The sequence below is a fragment of the Ovis canadensis genome, chromosome 8 (genome assembly GCF_042477335.2).
Source record: "Ovis canadensis isolate MfBH-ARS-UI-01 breed Bighorn chromosome 8, ARS-UI_OviCan_v2, whole genome shotgun sequence".
Lineage (NCBI taxonomy): Eukaryota > Metazoa > Chordata > Mammalia > Artiodactyla > Bovidae > Ovis > Ovis canadensis.
The window spans coordinates 32,126,047-32,140,763 of record NC_091252.1 but is presented as its reverse complement, the minus strand read 5'-3'; the positions used below and the strand labels follow the sequence as shown (position 1 = coordinate 32,140,763).

General features: G+C 40.2%; 1 protein-coding gene and 1 long non-coding RNA gene across 2 annotated transcripts in view; one reads left to right on the top strand and one right to left on the bottom strand.

The window, feature by feature from the left end:
- TRAPPC3L (trafficking protein particle complex subunit 3L) overlaps positions 1 to 14,717 on the bottom strand; it is a 58,418-nt gene that overhangs the window by 16,803 nt on the left and 26,898 nt on the right. The gene's annotated exons all lie outside the window — the stretch shown is intronic.
- On the top strand, positions 2,411 to 4,446 carry LOC138445299 (uncharacterized). The gene is made up of 4 exons (XR_011258794.1): positions 2,411 to 2,512; positions 2,617 to 2,798; positions 3,010 to 3,156; positions 3,464 to 4,446. It is a non-coding gene; the product is annotated as an uncharacterized lncRNA (long non-coding RNA).

Genomic DNA, 14,717 nt, shown 5'->3' with positions numbered 1-14,717 from the left:
AGCACAGTTAGAGCATAGCATCACTATCATATTTTATTTCCTCAGGTAAAAATTACATTGATAAAGAAGAAATTTTAAGCAATGGAAAGTTCATAAAAGATTTAGAAGAGTACCCAAACTTTAATATTTATCTTTGAGAGCACATCTTTCTGTCTGTCTGTATGACCAGCTCTCTTTTCGCAGTTTCAAATTTCCTGACCCTACAGCCACACCAGTGCCAGGAAAAAAAAAAAAATCTTTAAAACATTTTAAATTGTGGTGGCTGAGATTAAATTGGGGAAAATGAATTAATTTACTTAATCACATTCTCTAGATCGTTTCAAGGAAGAGGATAAAGTAAGAAAAGTTATTAATTCAGGTGATGTTGAATAATTTTGCTTTAGAAAATACACGGCATCCTTTGGCAGAGTACACAGCCTATAAAATGGTCACTTCTTGCATGGTGGTAGTGGTTTAGTCATTAAGTCATGTCTGACTCTTTGCAGCCCCATGGACTGTATTCTTCCAGGCAAGAATACTGGAGTGAGTTGCCATGTTCTTCTCCACTAGTTGCAAGGTAACAACATTTTATTCTTAGATTTTTAACATAAAAGGATGTACTTCTGCAATAATAATAATTGCTGATGGTATCAACAGATCAAGAAGATTTCTCCCAGGTGTTTTGTTGGTGTTTGTGCCAAGAGACGAAACATGAGAGGTAGTAATCAGGGTTTTTAAAAGGCTTGCTTCCTTAAACTATTGGCTAACTATGAGTGAGATTCACCTGGAGCTAAAAAGGAAGTAAAGCAGTTAAAGAAATACGTAGTTGCAAACATACAGTTACAAACTAGCGTTTGATCAATTTCATCTTCTTTGGAGTGAAGGTCTTGAAAGAGGCAGTTTCTTTCCCTACCTCCTCCCTAATGGGATAAACTAGTTATCCCAACACCAGTGGGCATTGTTTCCATCAAGACTCTCCTTGGTTACATCCCTCTAATGTTTTCCACTTTTTCCCCAGTGACATTCTATTTTATTTGAAGCACTTAAAGGAGGTAAAAAGGAGTGGCAACTCTGGAAGCATCTGACCTGAGGGAAGGAGGAGTGGCAGTCCCCACGTGCCGCCTCACCTCTGCAGAGATCACCCTGGTGCATCAGGGAAGCCTGAGCTCTAAAGCAGTGGGTGCCGTTAAAGATCCCATGCGTGTGTGAGTGCATGCTAAGTCACTTCAGTCACATCCAACTCTTTGAGACCCTGTGGGCCACAGTCCGCCAGGCTCCTCTGTCCACGGGATTCTCCAGGCCAGACTACCGGAGGGGTTGCCATGCCCTTTTCCAAGGGCTCCTGACCCAGGGATCAAACTTCCTTCTCTTGCGTCTCCTGCATTGGAAGACAGGTTCCACAGGCACCACTAGCGCTACCTGGGAAGCCCAAAGATCACATAGGGAGCATTTTACAATTTCTGATGCCTGGGCCTTATTCCCAGAGACTATCATTTAATTGGTCAAAATTAGGGCCTGGGCATCAGAATTTGGGGTTGGGAGAATGATGATTCTATGAAATAGTCAGGGTCGATAACCATTACTCTGGTGCAGCACTGAGAGGTCAGGGCAAATCCAGACAGAATCTTACTTCTGACACAAACTACGAGACACACCAAGCAGGGCTCACTGACCTAGAGAGTGGCTGGCCTGCCCACGTGTCTCCAAATCTCCAGGCTCAGGTAGAGCTTGCTTGAGCTTTTGGGTTTTGTTTCCCAGAATGTTTCCTCAACTGTTTTCATGCCCTAGTCAGGAATTTTATGATAAATAGTTACATTAATGAAATGCTCCCAATGCTACTGCTGTTTTCAACCTGAACACTTAAGTTTGTTTCATAAGCCAGTCTCTTTCATGAGTTTCTTCCAAATAAGTTAAGCCATAGGAATAAAGCCAAGAATCTCCAGTGGAAAATTAAGGACAGCCTGGATTTCATGTGCTGAGATACCTCAAAGATTGAACACTTCCTTCTGGAACATCTTTGGTCATAGTGCTAAGGAGACAAGAAGCCTTGAAGAGCCCATTTGCCTGTAAGACTTGATCATGCACAGAAGTGGAAGATAGACATTCACAAGTAAGGGGAGGTAACTTGCAGAATTTACTGAGTTGAGCCTTAAGAGATACTTCTCTGTGTCTAAAAGAAAAATAACGTTATACAAATGTAGTCTAAAAAAAGTTAAAGGACAATTTTCCTGCAGGTGCCTTGGCTTCATACTGAGAATCTGCCAAAGCAATTGATGCAGTCCTCTGGGTTAGACCCCTTCAGCCTGCAGAATCCACCGACCTTGCGGTTATGCACACAAGCTTGTTCACAAAGGAAGACCTCCCACGCTTTTTTTCTTTCACCCCTCCCAGAGCTCCAAAGGGAACAGAGAGAGTGTGGGGGTGTTTGTATAAGGCAGTTCTTGCCTACTCAGAGGGGAAAATTCAGTCTAAATGGTTATGCTTGTTTAAAAAAGTTTTCTTATTTTTAAGAAACACATTTCTGGACCAAATGGTAAGAATTTTCAAAATATTTTGTGTGTGCCCTTTGCTGTTAATATTCATCATTTTTAAATATTGAGAATTTTCTGACTATAAAGGATTTTTCTTTCCTTTTAGTTTTTCCGTCTTCTCTGCTCAACAATGTTACTAACCAGGAAAATGGTCTGACATTCAGCTAACTGTGAGACCAGCCTTCTCTGGAATGCTGTGTGGTGCTGTGCTGTGACTTCCATGGAATTTAATCCCTGTTTACTAAGGGCTTCCACTTATGTTAATACCATATGTTGGAAAAAAGTGAGGTAAGTCAGTAGGCCTCTACCACTAGATTATGAGCTAGCCTTTGAAAAATAGCAATTAACAGCAAAGAAAGATGTTCTGTTGAGGCTTAGTCTGATTCACTTCTCTTGCTTGACTGTGGGATGAGAGGAAGCAGGAATCCTAGGAAGGGGTTGGGGACGGGGCACGTGTGGTGCGTCAGCCCTGAAACCCACATCCACCCTGCTGCTCTAGGAACTGCTCTCTGGCTTGCTCTTCAGTTGCCACCCTGTTGGTCGTGAACCTGACCCTGCTGGTCTGCCCAGACGCTTCTGATGAGTGACCCGGGCTGCCTCTTGGCTTCCTTCCCACCGCTGCTTCAGTTCCCTGTACGCATCACAGGTAAGGGGTGCCTGGCTCCTGGATGCCAGGTAGACTCTGAGGACTCCATTATTTGAGGACTCCGTTGTTTGAGGACCTCAGTTTCCCACTTCAATCTTTTGGGTGCGGATGGGAGCCCATATCATAATGTCTAAATCCTCAAACATCTACTTAAAAATTATTCTAGTATGAAACACTGGCAATACACCTAAAACTTCAGGATAGGGGGATCTTTGTCCCAGAGTCACAACTGTTGGCTATTAAACGGTTTCATGGAGGTGAAATTAGCGGTGGCCCCCAGCACCCTCTCCCTCTTCCCACCCCACAGTGTTAGGATTCCTGGCAGGTTATCCGGGTTACGGCTTTGAGTTGCCTGACGTGGAGAGATTTGAGCTGAGTGTGGAGAGCACGCGTTGCAGAAGAAGGAAGGTGTGTTATCACCTGTGATGCTGACCGCTAACTAGGCACCATCAGAGGTGTGCTCCTGGCCCTGAGGCAGAAAAAGCAGCATGAACTCGTTACCTTTCAAAAGGATCAGCGAAAACCAGTCCTCCACATCAGTGGGAGCTTTTAACGAAGGGCAAGTGTTGCCTAGCCATAGAAATGTTCCAAGGCTCCCTTCATTTTGTGCCATTCAGGCTGCATTTCTTTGTCTATCCCTTTAAGTAAGTGGTGTGTAAAATGCAAGGGTGTGTATCTGTTTATGTATATCTGTGTGTTGTGGGGGTGGGGGGTGCATCGTGGGAACGGAGGCAACTTTAAAACTGAGATTTAAATTTTTATCCTGGTAAGAGAAAAAAAAAAAACAAACAAACAACGTTTAAAGCACAGAAAAAAGCCTCCCCATTTTGTGCACAGAATTAAGATGTCGACATAATCATGTATGTTGTGCCTGGTCCTGGGTGCATTCCATTTAGGCTTACACTCAGAATTGGAAACAGCAACCCACCCCAGTATTCTTGGGTCTTGCTGGTGGCTCAGTTGGTAAAGAATCCACCTGCAATGTGGGAGACCTTGGTTCGATCCATGGGTTGGGAAGATTTCCTTGGGGGAGGGCATGGCACACCACTCAAATATTCTTACCGGGAGAATCCCCATGGACAGAGGAGGCTGACGGGCTATAGTCCATGGGGTTGCAAAGAGTCGGACACAACTGAGTGATTGATTATTACTATAGAATTTTGAAATATGGTGATTTTTGTGGAAGGTACTTTTTTTAAAAGATAAAGTATATTGTTAAGAAAATGAAGGAAGCCAAATATAATCAGAAAAAAAAAAGCAAAAGTAAAATACAGAAGCATAAGGAACAAACTTGTTTGCTTTGTTTTGTTTTTAAGAAGGAAAAAAACACCCTAAGATATACTGATGTTGTCTCTGACTTGAATGGTCTGGTTTAAGTTCACTTAACCCAGGCAGTTTCTCTATTCACATAAAAATATCAGGTCATCTCTGGTAACATTCTCTGAAAAAACGTAGAATGCCAAGAGAAAAGACTGCAAGGGATTTAGAAAAAGAGAAGCAAAAGCAAAACCCCCATAGGATTAGAGGACCAGAACTTTTATGATTGGTTCTTTTATAAGAAATTGAAAAGGAAAACCAAATACTACCTACTGTAGCACAACATCATTTTTGTCTTAGGAGAACTTGGTTATCTCCCTTCCACCAAAGTATCTTTGAGTTTAGTGTTCTAAGAAATGTCTGCCCCACTCCTGCTAATGGTCTAAAATATTTACTTTCAACTAACAATGTGGTTTCACTTGGACTGCTTCCTAGGGGAAACATTTTCTTTTTTTGGAAAGGTTTGCTTACTTGATTATTGTCTGCAAAATGAAAATGCGTAACAATGACAATTCCCTTCTTCAGTACCTTGTAGCTAGCATGCTAAATGGAGCCTGCTACACTATTGTATACAGGAATTCTAGTCTCTGGAACAAAGGAAAACAAACAGTAGCATCCATAAGATGAATAAAAACAAGTAGAGTGTTCACAAGTAAAGTAAGACCCATAAATTACTGCTACCAATTTCCTAGATGGAAAGAATAAGGTTCTTTTTTCCTTTTCCCCATTTGGGAAAGTCTCAGAATGTGTTTTGGAGAAGGCAATGGCACCCCACTCCAGTACTCTTGCCTGGAGAATCCCATAGATGGAGGAGCCGGGTGGGCTGCAGTCCATGGGGTCGCGAAGAGTTGGACACGACTGAGAGACTTCACTTTCACTTTCATGCATTGGAGAAGGACATGGAAACCCACTCCAGTGTTCTTGCCTGGAGAATCCCAGGGATGGGGGAGCCTGGTGGGCTGCCATCTATGGGGTCGCACAGAGTCGGACACGACTGAAGCAGCTTAGCTGCAGCAGCAGGCTGTTTTTTGCACCCGAGTTCCCTTTCTGAGGGGTTGCCTTTGATGGCCGTGCTTTGTCTTTCATTACCCTGTTGTTTCCCCTGGTGGCTCAGACAGTGAAGAATCTGTCTGCAATGCAGGAGACTTGGGTTTGAGCCCTGTCAGGAAGATCCCCTGCAGGAGGGCATGGCAACCCACTCCAGTATTCTTGCCTAGAGAGTTCCACAGACAGAGGAACCTGGCAGGCTACAGTCCACGGTGCTGCAGAGTCGGACACGACTGAGCACAATGGACAAGGACAGGCATGTGAAAACTGAGACAGTCAGTCCATAGTTTGGCTGTGGGTCTGTGGAAGTGGCTTCGTATAAAAACTCTACCCAACAGAGGGCTAGTGACTGGCTGCACTGGCTAGAGGCTCTCTTTTTGGGATTTTGAATGTGAGACACACAGAGAAAATCACAGATTAGATGGTTGGGCAGAAAGCAAAAAATGCCTGGAGTAAATGAGTAAGTAGAAATCAAGAGGTGGCCAGAACTGGGGAGCAGCAAAATCACTGAGATGGAGAGAGAGAAAGAAGAATAAAACGATATTGGTAGGTAGCTGCAACAGCTTAATAACCAGAGTAACTGAGTCACTAAAATGGCAGAAGTCTGAAGTGTGTGTCTGTGTGTGTGTGTGAAGTTGCTCAGTCGTGTCCGACTCTTTGAGACCCCATGGACTGAAGCCTGCCAGACTCCTCTGTCCATGGGATTCTCCTGGCAAGAATACTGGAGTGGGTTGCCATTTCCTTCTCCAGGGGATCTTCCCAACCCAGGGATCGAACATGGGCTTCCCTCATTGCAGGCAGACGCTTTATCCTCTGAGCCACCAGGGAAGCCGTATAATAAACATTCCATATAATTAACTAAATACCCTAAAATTCTCAGGGTACTGACTGGCTACTGAGATGACAAGATAGACTCCATTTCTATTCTTCCATGAGGCCCAGCTGTGGTGTCCCAAACATCCTCACAACAGGCCCCTATAACCTAACAACCCAAATGCTAACAACGTACCAGAGTCTCCCTAACACAATTTTGTTCCATGAGAAGTTTTAGGATACATTTCAAACATTTTCCATAATAAATGGGAATGATTTATTTAAATGATCAATTTTGTCTCTAGCTTCTCAAGATTGTAAAACTTAATCATAAGTGTGTTTGGAAAGCATGAGAAATATTTTTCTGTAACTTAGGAGATGTTTCTTAGATCTTAGACCAGAGAAAGGTACAACTGTGTTTTCTATTTGCCCTTATAATAAACTGGAAGACATATGAGCCCATTAAAAGTGAAATGGGATTGGATTACCTCTTTAATGCTTGCATTTTATAATCACAGTTGACATCAATGTAACAAGAATGAATCTTCTTCTGAAAATTTCTGCACTTCTATAAATCGTGGAAAAAATAAACATTTTAGTAAAATTATCAAGATGAGTTCATTGTCTATTATTCAGTGAGAGTCCAGAGAAGGCAATGGCACCCCACTCCAGTACTCTTGCCTGGAGAATCCCAGGGACAGCGGAGCCTGGTGGGCTGCCGTCTATGGGGTTGCACAGAGTCAGACACGGCTGAAGCGACTTAGCAGCAGCAGCAGCAGCAGTGAAAGCGTTATTTCCCTGTTCAGGATGCTTTTGTAATTCAAATCTTGTTATTGCTGATTTGCTGTAGCGAGCAACTAGAGACTTTTGGAGCACTGCATTTTCACCGTAGTAAATATTACTTGAAATAAGGGGGCTTTTGCAGGTAATGAGAGTTACAGTAAGAGAGGAAGCGAGAGGAAAGAGTCTATTTGGCGATGAATAGGGCCCACTGCCCTCTTCTGGACAGACTAGGAGGAGCAACAGTGTATATGTGTAAAAAAATCTTCAAATACTTTCTAAATTCGTTTCAACAATACTTAACGAACGTCTACAGTGCGCTGGTTTGCCATAGCATGATGGGCCAGACTGCAAGAATGCCTGAAATTATCCTTCCCTTTGAAAAGCTTATAGACATGATGGGGAAATGAAATTCAATATAATTTTTCTGGATAATCTATGTAAGTATCAAGTCAAATTTTATGTGTATTACCGTAACTCAGGAAAACGTCATATTACTTTCATTCATTGTGAAACAGTTTTGTTCTTGTTGGATGGAGAACAGGAATATATATAAAGAAGCTGGCCAGCAGCAAATTCTTGGAAGATTAACAGGCAAAAAACACAGTGAAACTGTGTGTCACAGCCTGATTAAAAGATTGAACTAAAATACAGCCTTGTGTTGCCCTATTTTCATAATAAAGATGTTCTCAGTAAGGTTGATCATGAGTTCCTTCACCTTTCCAAGGTTTCAACTTATACTATTCAAAGTAAAAGATTTCACTTTTGCTTTTCAGAATTTATTGCGAGCACAAAATATGGAGTTCCAATTTTTTCAGCCTAAGGATCAAAATTTCAAGTTTTATAAGTCTGTTTCTATCTTTTATATATTTTATAGCATATTTTCCTCTATTTAAAAATTTCATCTTACTGTGACAACTCCTGTGATGTTTATTCTAGAAAATCATAAATTCCGTCTACACCCCTCAGAGCAACCATCACAATGACATTGACCTAACAGTAAAAAGCTTTCCAGGCTTTGATGAACAGAGTTTACACCAGGCCAACAATTGAAAACACTATCCGTAACACAAAGGCACGGATGCTCTGGGAGAGACTTTGGAAGCTACAGTCAACATACTCAGCTCTTTATGATTACAGTTCTGTGTCCAGAGTTTAGCTAGGGAAAGCAATACCTGAAAATCTGGAAACCACAGCGGGAAGAGGTCTCACCTGATGCATGTGGACATTGACCTTTGGACAAGCTGTATGATTTGCTCAGGGTCACAGAGCAGGAATGTGGCTGAGCAGGATGTGGACTCATATTTAATCTCCATTATATTGAACTTGGTTAGACTACTGCTCCGAATCTGATGAGGATCGGAGCTCCTTATGTTTAAGCTACTCTTAAAGGCAACATTCTAATAATGCTTGTCAGGCCCATCCTTTATGATTATCTTGATTCAAAAATGAAGTTTTTCTCTGATTCGATTATTCTAATAATAAAATTGTTATCATAAATGTGTTTGGAAACCATGAAATACATTTTTGTGTAATAAGGAGCTCTCTTTTAGACCTTAGACCAGAGAGAAGTACAATTTTATTTTTTGACTTGCTCTTATAATAAACACAGGGATGTATGCTGTTAAGTTTAAACTCTCCATTACTACAACTAAAATCATCTAGGGTAACTCTATTGAAAATTCTGCATTTTCATTTTTCTCAGAATGGTGGTCATAATAGGCGAAAAATCTTCAAAGGTATATTTTAGATTTTTATTGGAGTATAGTTGGTTTACATGTATTAGTTTCTGATGTGCAGCAAAGTGATTCGGTTATACGTGTGTGTGTGTGTGTGTGTGTATGTATATTCTATTCAAAGGTCTATTTTAAAGAAAAATTAACTTTTGGAAAAAGCACTGGAACAAAGTCAGAAGAATTAAATTCTAAGCTGGCTTTTTTTCTCTGAAAGCTATACATTTTAAAAATTGAAGTATAGCTGATTTGCACCTTTATATTTGTTTTAGGTGTATAATAGCTATTTGTATTTTAATAGATTATACACCATATTATTAAAAATATTTTCTATATTTCTTGTGCTGTACATTACATCCATGTGACTTATGGATTTTATGACCGATAGTTTGTACCTCTTAATCCCCTTCAACCATTTCCTCCCTCCTCTCATATCTCCCTGCTCTGGCAAACACTAGTTTGTTTGCTGTATCTGTAAGTCTGTTTCTTTTTTGTTATGTTTGTTCATTTATTTTGCTTTTTAGATTCCACATATAAGCAAAGTCATACACCATTTGCCTTTCTCTGTCTGACATCTCACTTAGCATAATATACTCTGGGTCCATCCATGTTGTTGCAAATTGCAAGATTTTATTCTTTTTTATGGCTGAGTAGTAGTCTATTATACACACACGTGTGTGTGTGTTTCACATCTTCCTTATCCATTCATCTATTTAGGGGCACTTAGTCGGACATGACTGCGGTGACTTAGCAGCAGCAGCAGCAGGTTGCTTCCATCAGAGAAGGCAATGGCACCCCACTCCAGTACTCTTGCCTGGAAAATCCCACGGACACAGGAGCCTGGTGAGCTGCAGTCCATGGAGTCACTAAGAGTTGGACACGACTGAGAGACTTCACTTTCACTCTTCACTTTCATGCATTGGAGAAGGAAGTGGCAACCCACTCCAGTGTTCTTGCCTTGAGAATCCCAGGGATGGGGGAGCCTGGTGGGCTGCTGTCTATGAGGTCACACAGAGTTGGACACGACTGAAGTGACTTAGCAGCAGCAACAGCAGGTTGCTTCCATATCTTGGCTACTGTAAACAATGCTGCAATGAACATAAAAGTGCATATATCTTTTCTAATTAGTGTCTTTATATTCTTCAGGTAAATACTGGAGTGAAATTGCTAAATCTTATGTTAGTTCTATTTTAATTTTTTTAGGAATCTCCATACATAATGAAAATAGTGACTGCATCAATTTAGATTCACATCAACAGTTAAACTGGCTTTTCTTCTTTATGTGTTTGTGGTGACATCATCTAAGTCTTAATTACATCGTCAGTAAAATGAGGCTAATGACAGATGCCTTTTTACTTCACACGGTTCTTGTAATAGAAAAATAGATAATAGGTGGAAATTACTTTGAGCTTTTCTGAAGAAAAGCTCTGTATTACTCACGTTTTAAAATATTGTATGCTGTTGCATATCACATGTTATAATGCTGCTAATTATTATATATTGTCTTAAAATTTGTAGTTGTATTAAGTACACCTGTATATGACAAAAATAACATTAGAAATTCATACATGTTTAATGTTTCAGGAAGTTGAGTTCATAATTAGCCTATGTCCTTTTTTCTATAAAATGTAAGGCTGACTAAAAGATTCTTTGGATTAATGATTTGGTGTCTGGCACGAGATTTCTTCTCCCACCACTAGATGGCGCAATTTAAGGGTTCAGTTCAGTCGCTTAGCCGTGTCCGATTCTGCGACCCCGTGGACTGCAGCACGCCAGGCCTCCTTGTTCATCACCAACTCCCTGAGTATACTCAAACTCATGTCCATTGAGTCAATGATGCCATCCAACCATCTAATCCTCTGTCGTCCCCTTCTCCCACCTTCAGTCTTTCCCAGCATCAGGGTCTTCTCCGATGAGTCAGTTCTTTACATCAGGTGGCCAAAGTATTGGAGTTTCAGCTTCAGCATCCTTCCAGTGAATATTCAGGACTGATTTCTTTTAGGATGGACTGGTTGGGTCTCTTCACAGTCCAAGGGACTCTCAAGAGTCTTCTCCAACACCACAGCTCAAAAGCATCAATTCTTTGGTGCTCAGCTTTCTTTATAGTCCAACTCTCACATTTATACATAACTACTGGAAAAACCATAACTTTGACTAGACGGACCTTTGTTGGCAAGGTAATGTCTCTGCTTTTTAATAAGCTAAGTTGGTAAAGACTTTCAAAAGAATTTGTCAGAAGCCTAGTGACAGAGTGACAATCTGTTGTGTGGAAAAGATGAAATGAAGAAAGCTAGAGAGGGGAAAATGTTAATATCCAAAGTTAAATAGTCCCCTCTCAGAGGCAGAGGCATAAGATCAAGAGACGTGCAGTCTTTCACTAACCAGCTCTTTGGAGAATCACTTCACTTGTATGGGCATAGATTTCTTCATCTAGTCAATTTCCTTCAAATGCATCCTCTTTCTCTCTCTCCTTGTTTGGAGCCAGCACAACAATCATGAGTTCTGCGGAAGCCATGACATCTCAGTATACAGTAGGTACTCGGAAATAACGATGGCAGTGTTCTGTACAAGTGCATGGTCTGAGAGGGCAGCCAAACGGAAGTCACACCATTAGGTTCTGTTCCCGGTCGTGCTGTGCCCCAGGGCAGCATGTGACTAGGTGAACTCCCTCTGACCTTGCCCCACTTCCCTATAACACCAGCTCTGGAACATTTTACACTTGCCTCCTCCAGGAGAGTTTACAAGGGCTAATGAGATAATGCTACCGAAAGCCAAACCTTTTAACAAAAGCTACTAATTATCAGCAAAGCATCAGTGGCTGAGTATAAAGTCTGACCCATCAGCTGAGTTAAAATGCTCTTGAACTGGGTGACCTCATCCCCACATGTAAAGGAACACTTTGCTGGGGAGGTGGAAATGATCAAGGGGGAGGAAATCAGGTCTTTGAAGGAAAGTGCAAAGGCACTTGCACAGACAGCCCCTCTGCACAAGAGAAGGGTAAGGGTGACAGACCACTTTCTTCATTAATAAGGAATCTTGTATGGGAGTGAAAGTGGATTTTTTTCCCAATCACTGAGGACAGGAGAGGCTGACAAGAATTTACATGACATTGGAAAGACCAAAAAGACAAACTGTTTAGAGAAGAGATATTAGAGAGTGGATGTTGCACATGTTCTTAGTTTTATATCAGACAGACCTGTTTCTCTTAAGTCTTTTTTTTACAACAAGCCTCTAGAACTTACTTTTTTTTGGGAGGGGGGTTGCTGCATGGCATAGCACATGAGATCTTAGTTGCCCAACCAGGGATCAAACTTACACACCCTACTTTGGAAGCATGGAGTCTTAACCACTGGACCATCAGAAAAGTCTCAGAGAGCTCATTCATCTTGCTTGACTGAACCTTCAGGCCTGTTGATTAGTAATTCCTCATTTCTCCCTTCCCTCAGCTGCTGGCAACCATCACTCTACTCTTTGATTCTGTGAATTTGACTATTTTAGAGACTTCATATAAGTGGAGTCATACCAGATTTGTCATTCTGCAACTGACTTCAACCATGTTGTTGCGCATTGCAGAATGTCCTTCTTTTTAAAGACTGCATAGTATGCTATTGTAGTATTGATCACAGTATATAGTCATCAGCCAATCAGCTTTCAGGTTGTTTCCTAGAGTACAGGAGTGCCAGTATCTTTTCAAGACCCTGATTTCAATTCTTTCTGGTAAATATCCAGAAGAGGCATGGTAGGTCATATGGTAATTGTATTTTTTAATGTTTTGAGGAACTTCCTTACTATTTTCCATAGTGGCTGTATTTTGTATTCCCACTGATAGTATGCAAGGGTTCCAATTTCTGAGCATCTTCAGCAGCATTAAAAAAAAAAAAAACACAAAACCAGCCATTCTGGCAGTTGTGAGGTTATATCTTATTGTGGTTTTGGTTTGCATTTCCCTGACAATTAGTGACTGTTTTCATATACCTCTTGGCCATTTGTATATTTCCTTTGGAGAAATGTCTACTTAGGTCCTTAGCCTATTTCTTAATTAGGTTATTAGTTTGGCTTATTTTTTAAAATTAGAGTTATAGAAATTTCTAATGTATTTTGGAGATTAATTCCTTATCGGATAGGTGGTTTCAAATATTTGCTCTAATTCCACAGGTTATCTTTTCACTCTGTTGATTGCTTACTGTGCAGAACCTGTTCAGTTTGGTGTAATCTCACCTGCTTATTTTGCTTTCGTTGCCTGTGCTGTTGATGTCGTATCTATGAAATCATTGTCAAGACCAATGTCATGAGACTTTCCCCTATAGTCTGTTTCAGGAGTTTTAGAGTTTTGGATTTTACGTTTTTTTTAATCCATTTTGAGTTGGTTTTGTGTATGGTATAAGATGAGGGTCCAGGTTCATTGTTCTGTGCTTTCTCAGCATTATTTGTTGAAGAGGCTGTGCTTTTTCCATTGCCTTACTCAATAGTGAAAACCAAGGGCTTGTCTTCTAAGATCAGGAACCAGGTAGGGCTGCCTGCTCTTACTACTTCAACTCAACATAGTACTACTGGAAATCACTAAGAACAATTAGGCAAGAAAAAGAAAGAAAACACACCCCAACTGGATAAGAAGTAAAACTCTCTTTTTGCAGATGATATGATCTTATACATAAAAATCCTAATGACTATACAAAAAACTGTTAGAACTAATACATAATTTCAGTAAACTGCAGAATACAAAACCGACATACAGAAATCAGTACTGTTTCTATACACTGACAATGAACTATCACCCGTCAAAAATAAAAAAGAAAAAGTCCATCTATAGTAGCATCGAAAAAGGATGAAATTCCCAGGAATAAACCTAACTAAGGAGATGAGAGACTTGTATACTGAAGACTGCAAAACATTAATAAAAAAAATTAAATAAGACACAAAAAATAGAATTACATTTTATATTCATGGATTATAAGACTTGCTATTGTTAAAATGTCCATACTACCAAGTGATCTAATGATGCAATGCAATCCTTATCAAAATCCAAATGGCATTTTTTTTTTTACAGAATAGAATACAACCGTGCACGTTTATACATTTCAAGTATTTACTTTCCATTGAAACAGCTAGTATTCTTGTAGCATTGCCCATAGCAGTGATTTAGTGAAAAATTATTTCATTTTTCAAATTACTGCTTCAGTATCTTAGTTACCATCTGCAAATATGGAAAGAAAATGCTTTTAACCTGTTTAGTGGTATAATAAACTGACTACGCTAGGACTGGAAGACCTGGATTTTAATTTCAACTATGTGATTCACTAGTCACAAAATAATGAGAGTAATAATAATAATATGTTAGAACATCTTTCATTTGGTTGTGGTTTTTGGTGTATAATTTTTTTTCGCATATACTATATTCAGTTTTTATCATATTCTTTCTGGAGCTCAGATTTCTTAACTGGAAAATGAGGACAATAACTCCTACCCTGTCTACCTCACAGAGATACTTTAAGCATGAAAGACAAAAAGTATGCAAAATTGCTCTTAGAATCACAAAGCTCTATGTCAAACCATTATCACCACTTAGATGAAGAGTCAGTATAACAATGTATAACTATGTTAAGAATGAGAAGAAAGGAAAATGATACTGACTTAACTGGTCAGTTGTGTGAACTGGAGGCAGCTTACTGACTCCATCAATATCTCATATCCATGCCTATTCTCTAGGGCTCCCACAAATAGACAGCACCAGGTTAATAACCATAAGGCCTGCAGATTAAATGAATTCTGGCTAAGGATTCATTTCCTAAACTTATACCCAAGAAATCTGAGCTTGTGCTGGACGATTCAAAGTTATTTCTTATATATAAGGGCTATGAAAGTTCTTAGAGC